General features: G+C 46.4%; 1 protein-coding gene across 10 annotated transcripts in view; it reads right to left on the reverse strand.

The window, feature by feature from the left end:
- Positions 1 to 8922, reverse strand: part of LOC140422014 (uncharacterized) — a 332008-nt gene extending 323086 nt beyond the window's left edge. For 2 of the 10 annotated variants that reach the window (XR_011947223.1, XM_072506977.1), the window contains exon 1: positions 8354 to 8739. The gene's annotated coding sequence lies outside the window, so the exon portion shown is untranslated. The other 8 variants (XR_011947222.1, XM_072506975.1, XM_072506976.1 and 5 more) reach the window with 7 other exon arrangements.
- Positions 8923 to 9212: the final 290 nt, after the last annotated feature.

Raw genomic sequence — 9212 nt, forward strand, 5'->3', positions numbered from 1 at the left:
TTCTGGTGGTCACCCATTTCTATGCCTGCACCTTGGGTGTGACCACATTTACATAACTGCGATCTATGACGCTTTCCGCCACCTGCATGCTCCTAAGTGCATCCAATTGCTGCTCCAACCGAACCATGCGGTCTGTGAGGAGCTCCAGTTGGGTGCACTTTCTGCAGATGAAGCCATCCGGGACGCTGGAAGCCTCCCGGACCTGCCACATCTCACAGTCAGAGCACAGCACCCCTCTAACTGACATTGCATCAATTAATTAAAATTAAAAAAAAATTTTTTTTGAATTTTTTTTTTTTTAATTTCAAAGTTACTGTTAACTATCTGTTTCCTAGCACTAGATTTCTAATAGAAATGCGAAAGCTAAATATAGTACTCTCCGATCTCTGGCTTAGATGTCCCTCTAAATTACAATTAAGTAATTATGTTTAATTAGTTACCAATGCTCAATTTTTTAAATTTAGTGTAGAATCCCAACCAGGCACTCAGGCCACAGCTTTTCTGTGATGTCACTTCAGTTTCCCCCCGACACACACACAATTTGAAAAAGGTACAAAAGTAAAAATGAGTAAAAATCACTTACTTACCTTCTTAGTGTTAATAATAAAATATGGTACTTACCTCACACCAATGGGTTTTATTATTAGGTTAGAGGAGGAGGGCGGGTGGGAGACACTACACGTGTAGTGTCTCGGGTTTCCTCTCCACCAGAATTTATTGGTGAGGGTCTTCCCAGATGTCCGCAGGTCGAACTTCCTGTTCCCGCCTTAAATACTAAAATATAAAAAAAAAACAGAAAAGAGGGACCGAAAATGGGACCAGGTAAGTGTTTTTAAAGGACAGACTTACCTCCCAGCAATCACTTCTGCATTGCCCCCGCTGAAATTGAATCACCAGCTGTTCTCCCGCCGAAATCGACTGGCCTGCCCCTGCAAAGACAAGTGTTTTTAAAGGACAGACTTACCTCCCAGCAATCACTTCCGCACTGCCCCCGCTGAAATTGAATCACCAGCTGTTCTCCCGCCGAAATCGACTGGCCTGCCCCTGCAAAGACAAGTGTTTTTAAAGGACAGACTTACCTCCCAGCAATCACTTCCGCACTGCCCCCGCTGAAATTGAATCACCAGCTGTTCTCCCGCCGAAATCGACTGGCCTGCCCCTGCAAAGACAAGTGTTTTTAAAGGACAGACTTACCTCCCAGCAATCACTTCCGCACTGCCCCCGCTGAAATTGAATCACCAGCTGTTCTCCCGCCGAAATCGACTGGCCTGCCCCTGCAAAGACAAGTGTTTTTAAAGGACAGACTTACCTCCCAGCAATCACTTCCGCACTGCCCCCGCTGAAATTGAATCACCAGCTGTTCTCCCGCCGAAATCGACTGGCCTGCCCCTGCAAAGACAAGTGTTTTTAAAGGACAGACTTACCTCCCAGACATAGACATAGTGTGAAGCATGCTAACATCAATGACGTGATGACGATGAACATCTTGCCAAGGTCATCCCCACTACTTGCCTTCAAACAACCGCGCAACCTCAAACGAACCATTGTTTGTAGCAAACTACACAGTCTTCAGAACAGTGACCACGACACCACAAAACCCTGCCATGGCAATCTCTGCAAGACGTGCCAGATCATTGACATGGATACCACTATTACACCACCCACCAGGTACGCAGTCCGTACTCGTGCGACTCAGCCAACGTTGTCTACCTCATACGCTGCAGGAAAGGATGTCCCGAAGCGTGGTACATTGGCGAGACCATGCAGACGCTGCGGCAACAAATGAACGGACATCGCGCAACAATCACCAGGCAGGAATGTTCCCTTCCAGTCGGAGAACACTTCAGTAGTCAAGGGCATTCAGCCTCTGATCTCCGGGTAAGCGTTCTCCAAGGCGGCCTTCAGGACGCGCGACAACGCAGAATCGCCGAGCAGAAACTTATAGCCAATTTCCGCACACATGAGTGCGGCCTCAACCGGGACCTGGGATTCATGTCACATTACATTCATCCCCCACCATCTGGCCTGCGAAATCCTACCAACTGTCCTGGCTTGATGTAATTCACACCTCTTTAACCTGGGGTTACCCCATCTCTGGATCTGTAAAGATTTAATCACCTGCTAATGGTTGCATTCCAAGCATTATTTGGCATCTTTGAATTTGTCTATATATGTGTTTCTGGAACATACCTCTTCATTCACCTGAGGAAGGAGCAGCGCTCCGAAAGCTAGTGACATCGAAACACATCTGTTGGACTTTAACCTGGTGTTGTAAGACTTCGTACTGTGCTCACCCCAGTCCAACGCCGGCATCTCCACATCAAGGAAATTAATGGAACCAAAGACTGACAAATCCCCAGGAACTGGCGGTTTCCATCCGAGGGTGTTAAAGGAAGTTGGGGATGTTAAGAAAAATGCGAAAGATGTCATTTGAAACGAGAAGGTCTGATGATAAAACCCAAGGAACATGAGAAAAAGCAAAGTAACAGAAAAGATCCTATAAATGTAAATGTAATGAAATGCTAAAAAATGACATAGCAGAAGGCCCTCGAAGGGTCAACTGCAGACAAATGTTCTTTGGGATGCAGACGACCATTATCACAGGACTTGAGATAACCAAGCAGCTCATGCTGTAACCTGATATCTTTAGTTCAAGTCGGAGAAATTTTTATAAAAGTTAAGTTTTAAGTTACATAAAGGGAATGAGTTTAATACCCTTTAATAGAAGTTAATTCGTTTAGCAAGTAATTGATTGGAATTGCCAGAATCTTAAGTTTGAATTGCTTGAAATAAAATGTATTTGTGAATGATAGAAACTGAATGACACCAGTTAAAAGTGGAAATCTGGAGAGAAGAGTTGATTTTAATACAGGACAATTCACCGCAGCTCACTGCTTCTTTTCAAAAAAGCAGTCAACACCTTTTTGTAAAATTGTAAAAAGGGAAGACTATAACTTGAAACATTTAGGAATACAAGAAAATACAATGTTTAAAAAAGATAAGGGTTTAAAAGTCTGAAATGCCACAGAATAATTAGTAGGAAGCCTCCCTGCCAGTGAGCTGATAAACCAAGGTCAAGCTTAACATGAAGGCACTCTCATGTTAGACATTACGGAAACTAGATGTGGAATCATATGGACAGAAAGGGTATTGGGTTAAGGAGCAGAAGAAAATACTTTAAAATAATGTCATGTAATCAGCAAGGCTGTTGGAAGGGTGATATATATCCTGAATAGCTCTCAGCCAGGCACTCACTCTCAGCTTGCAGGGTGATTTCGGTACATGGGACTGACAGAATACGAAAGCCGAGCAGAACCGCAAAATAACCGGGAGAAAACCAACAGATAAAGAGAGATTGTCAAGGAGGCCCAGGAAGGTCTGATCAGCCAACCAGGAGAATCCAGAAGCAAGATCTTTTTGCTTTTCTGTAAAGACAGTGATTTTATCTTGTAAAAGAAAAAATAATAATAAAAGAATTTAAAGTTTTAACCTGAAACAGTGGTTATTACAAAGTCTACTTTACTTACTTAGCAACACGGGACCAAGATCGATGCTACTAAGTGGTAAGTCGATAAAATTCTTCTCTAAAGATATGGGTTATGCTGGGGGATAACTTGAAACACTAGTTTGACCCGAATAGCACCCACCTAAGTCTGCAGAGGAGTCAGGGAGTGAGAATCCCTGTTCACCATTAAGAATATCTTGACCCTTTTTTGGTACAGGGGGAATTCTAAGAATACTGGTGAGTTGTTTACTTCAGGGAGCACATTGTAGATGCCCTAACTAGAATCTCCCAGAGTTCCCTAGATTCAGGAGTAGTCCCTCTGGATTGGAAAACTGCACTTGTCACTTTTCAATGAGGGTGAAAGGGGGAAATCGGGAATTACAGACCAGTTGGCCGAACATCTGAGGTGGGGAAATTGCTGGAGTTTAGAATCAGGGATGGGGGTAACTGAACACCTTAAAACATTTCAGTCCATCAGGGAGAGCCAGCAGGGATTTGTGAAGGGAAGATCATGCCTGATAATCTGACTGAATTCTTTGAAGAGATGACAAAGGTCGTGGACAGGGGAAAGTCTCTGGATGTCATGGACTTCCATATTGGGTGGGTATATTGCCAGGAGGAAGGCATGGGGGGGGGGGGGGGGGGGGTTGGAGATGTTGGGTTGGTTCTTTGTTTGCTTGTGAGAGTAGGGAAGGGGGGTGGTTGCTGACGTGGGTGTGGTTGGTGTGGCAAAGGGAGAGATGACGGTGAACATCTGAGGGCGGGCCTGAAGGGGCGCATGCTGGGGGCTACTTAAATGGGGATCTGGCTATTTGGCAGGGGAGGGGAGGGAGGCCCCCTCCCTGGCCAGCTGGTCATGTGGAACGTGCGAGGGTTGAATGGGCCGGTTAAACGATCGCGTGTTTTTGCTCATTACAGGAGCCTGAAGGCAGGCGTTGTGCTCTTGCAGCAGATGCAGCTGAAGTTTGGGGATCAGACGAATGGGTGGGGCAGGGGTTCCGCTCGGGGTTAGACATGAAGACAAGGGGTGGCAGTGTTGGTTTATAAGAGAGTGGCTTTTGAGGTGGGGGAGCATTGTGGCCGATCCGAGGGATGGGGGGTACCTCTGTGATGGTCAGTGGGAAGCTGGAGGAGATGCCAATGGTCCTGGTGAATGTTTAAGCCCCGAATTGGGACAACGTGGATGTTAGAGAGGATCCCAGACCTGGACACGCATCGGTTGATTATGGGGGTGATTTCAATACAGTCCTAGATCCGAGTGTGGATCTGACGCGTCCTAAGTCGTTGAGGGTGTTGGTGGTGGCAATAGAATTCAGGGGTTCATGGGCGCATTGTTTGCAGGAGGGGGGGGGGATACCCATGGAGGTTTGGGAGGCCGAGGGCAAAGGACGTCTTGTACTTCACCCATACACCCATATGCACGGGGCGTATTCGCGGATCAACAGTTTTGTTATGGACAAGGTGCTGCTGCCGGAGATATTGGGTTGGTTCTTGGTTTGGTTGTGAGAGTGGGGAAGGGGGGGTCGGAGGTGGCCGACTCGGAGTACTCGGCCATTGTGTTTTTCGACCACGCGCCCCATTGGGTGGATTTAAGGGTGAGGGGCCTAACAGCTGCAGTTGGGGGGTTGGATGTGGGGCTACTGGCGGATGAGTGAGTGGGTTATGGCTGCTATGTCGAGTTGAACGATATGGAGGTCCCAGCCACCACACTGTGGGATGCACTTAAGGCTGTAGTTAGGGAGGAATCCGGGAGGATTCTCCCTCCCGTTCAGTCATTGAGTTCCAGATTCCAACAAACCTCTGGGGAAAAGCTTTTCCTCACATCTCCTCTGAACCTCCTGCCCATTACCTTAAATCTGTGCCCCTAGTTATTGATCCCTCCACTAAGGGAAAAAGTACCTTCCTGGCCACCCTATCTATGTCTCTCAGAATTTTATACACCTCAATCAGGTCCCCTGTCAGCCTTCTCTGCTCCAGGGAAAACAATCCCAGTCTCTCTTCATAGCTGAAACACTCCAGCCCAGGCAACGTCCTAGTGAATCGCCTCTGCACCCTCACCAGTGTAATCACTTACTTCCTATAGTGTGGCGAGCAGAACTACACAGTACTCCAGCTGGGGTTTAACCAGCATTTTATACAGCTCCAGCATAACCTCCCTGCTCTTATATTCAATGCCTCGGTTAATAAAGGCAATATTCCCATTGGCCTTAACCAGCTTATCCACCTGTCCTGCTGCCTTCAGAGATCTGTGGATATGCACACCAAGTCACTTTGCTCTTCTGTACTTCATAGGGTCCGACCATTCATTGTATATTCCCTTGCCTAGTTAGTCCAACCAAAATGCACAACGTCACACTTTTCTTGCTTAAATTCCATTTGCCACTCTTCTGTACAACTTTTAAAAAATAAATTTAGAGTACCCAATTATTCTTTTTACAATTAAGGGGCAATTTAGCGTGGCCAATCCACCTACCTTGCACATCTTTTGGGTTGTGAGGGTGAGACCCACGCAGACACGGGGAGAAAGTTAAAACTCTACACGGACAGTGACACGGGCCGGGATTGAACCTGGGTCCTCAGCGTCGGGAGGTGCCAGTGCTAACCATTGCACCATCCTGCTGCCCCCTCTTCTGCCCATCTAGCCAGCCTATCCATATTGTCCTGTAATCTAAGGCCTTGTTCCTCACCATTTACCACACCACCAATTTTTGTGTTATCTGTGAACTTCCTAATCTACCTCCTACATTCACATCCAGATCATTAATGTGTACTACAAACAACAAGTGACCCAGCACTGATCCCTGCAGAACACCGCTGGACACAGGCTTCCAGGCACAAAAACAACCTTCAAACATCACCCTCTGCCTCCTACGACTGAGCCAGTTTTGGATCCAGTTTGCCAAATTGCCCTGAATCCCATGGACTCTTACCTTCTCCATCAGCCTCCCATGTGAGTTTGTCGAAAGCCTTACTAAAGTCCATGTAGACTACATGAACCGCACTACCTACGTCTACACACCTAGTCACTTTCTCAAAAAATTCAATCACATTTGTGAGACATGCTCTCCCTTGTTTAATCCTTGCCTCTCCAAGTGGAGATTAATTCTGTCCCTCAGAATGTTTTCCAGTAGTTTCCCTGGCAGTGAAGTTAGACTCACTGGCTTGTAATTTCCTGGTTTGTCCCTACTTGCCTTCTTGAATAATGGCACCACATTAGCTGTCTTCCAGTCCTCAGGCACCTCTCCTGTGGCCAGAGAAGATTTGAAATTTTTTGTCAAGAGCCTCTGCAATCTCCTTCCTTGCCTTCCACAGCAGCCTGGGATACATCTCATGTGGCTCTGGGTATTTATCCACTTTCAGACCTGGTGAAACTGTTCATACCTTCTCCCTCTCAATGTCAAGTTGTTCAAGCAAATCACCATGTGCCTCCGTGATTTCTATACCTACATCATCCTTCTCCGTAGTGAAAACAGATATGAAGTATACATTTAAAACCTCACCTGTATCTTCCACTTCCATGCACACATTGCCACATTGGTCCGTACTCTTACCCTGGTCAACCTCCTGCCCCAAATATACTTAGAAAACATTGTTGGATTTTCCTTTATTTTACCCGACAGTGCTTTTCCAAGCTCCCTCTTTGCTCTCCTAATTTCTTTCTTAAGTAATCCTTTGCACTTTCCATGTTCCTCTAAGACTTCCGCTTTGAACCCTCGGTATCTGTGATAAGACTCACCTTTATTTCTTTATCCAACCCTGGATATCCCTTACATCCAGGGTTCCCTGGACTTATTGCTCCCACCCTTCCCTATCATGGGAACATAGAATTTACATTGCAGGAGGCCATTTGGCACATCGAGTCTGCAACATCCCTTGGAAAGAGCACTCCACTGAGGCCCACACCTCCCCCTATCCACATAAACCCCACCTAACCTTTTTGGACACTAAGGGCAATTTAGCATGGCCAATCCACCTAACCTGCACATCTTTGGACTGTGAGAGGAAACACAAGCACCTGGAGGACACCCACGCAGACACAGGGAGAACGTGCAAACTCCACACAGACAGTGACCCAAGCCGGGAATATAACCTGGGACCCTGGAGCTGTGAAACAACAGTGCCAACCACTGTGCTACCGTGCCACCATGTGCATTGTCTATTTCCTTTTTGAATGAATCCCACTGCTCTGATGTCGATTTTTCTACAAGTGGCTGCTCTCCGGTAACTTTGTACAGATAATGTCTTATTTTTTAAAAATTTGCTCTCCCCATTCTGTAACGTATGAGACCCCAACCTCAAATTCAGAAGTTTCAATTTTATTGTAAGAAGTCTTACAACACAAGGATTGTTTTGAATCAGCTTGCAAAATCCTATCAACTGTCCTGGCTTGAGACAATTCACACCTCTTTAACCTGTGATTATCCCTCTCTCCAGTTGCTCTGTTTGGACCTGTGAAGACTTAATTACCTGCAAAGACTCGCATTCAAAGTGCCGTCTTGCATCGTTGACTTTGTCGATATATATGTTTCTGGATAAAAGCAACTAACTGCGGATGCTGGAATCTGAAACAAAAGAGAAAATGCTGGATATTCTCAGCATGTCTGGCAGCATTTGTGGGGAGAGAAAAGAACTAACGTTTTGAGTCCAATGACTCTTCGTCAAAGTTTTTCTCTCCCAACAGATGGTGCCAGACCTACTGAGATTTTTCAGCATTTTCTCTTTCGTTATATGTTTCTGGAACCTACCTCTGCATTCACCCGAGAAAGGAGCAGTGCTCCGAAAGCTAGTGATTTGAAACAAACCTGTTGGATTTTAACCTGGTGTTGTAAGGCTTCTTACTGTGCTCACCCCAGTCCAACGCCGGCATCTCCACATCAAATTTATTGGCTTGATCCTCCTGGGCTTTCCATGAACGAATTCAATGTATCCATTTCAAGTTGACTATGTTGTTAGTCAGTTCCCCAATACTTTGGGGTGTGTGAGCTGCATTGTTATCCTCCTGTTTTTATAGAATCTAACCCTCTTTCCCCACTCACTATGTGGACATGTTGACTGGTTGTTGAATTGCTGACATTTGATCTGGAGGCTGTGCTCCCTCAGATATCCTGTTCCGAATGAATTCTCAATGTCTGGTTGTATTTCTGCGGCAATATCTCTTGTTCTCTGGGCCCATTTCCCGCCAGTTTTTCTGCTGCTTTCATTGTTTGAAAAATGGTGAAAACAAAAGTAATAAAAATATTAACATTTGCGGGTGTCTGGCGGGAGGTGCGCGGCTTCCCTTCCGACAGGGAGCCGCTTCAGCTCTTTCCGTGCAGCCTGGTCAAGCTGCCAAGAGCCTCGGGACTCACTGCTCAGTGTCGCCGGTCGGTGCTGCTGGTCTGACGGGGGAACAACCCAGTCAGTGACCTTCCCATCCCCCCGGCCCGGGACTGCGCATGTGCGGAGGGCCTAACCCCTGACCTTCCTGCTGACGTATGGACCAATGAAAAGAATTGGAGGACCGGAAGGACTTTGGTCCTCCAGCCAATCAGATCGCGGGCTTTGTGCAAATGACGATTGAGCTTCACACAGACTGAATCCTCCTCCTGTCTCCAACATCTGGGAGTAAAACACTTTCTTTTCTCCCCTTTCCATTTCTTTTCTCATTCTCACCTTCAATTGGTCACTTGCAGCAACTGAAGGGAAAGGAAGTGAATCCAGGGAGGGT

Source organism: Scyliorhinus torazame, chromosome 5 (genome assembly GCF_047496885.1).
Source record: "Scyliorhinus torazame isolate Kashiwa2021f chromosome 5, sScyTor2.1, whole genome shotgun sequence".
NCBI lineage: Eukaryota > Metazoa > Chordata > Chondrichthyes > Carcharhiniformes > Scyliorhinidae > Scyliorhinus > Scyliorhinus torazame.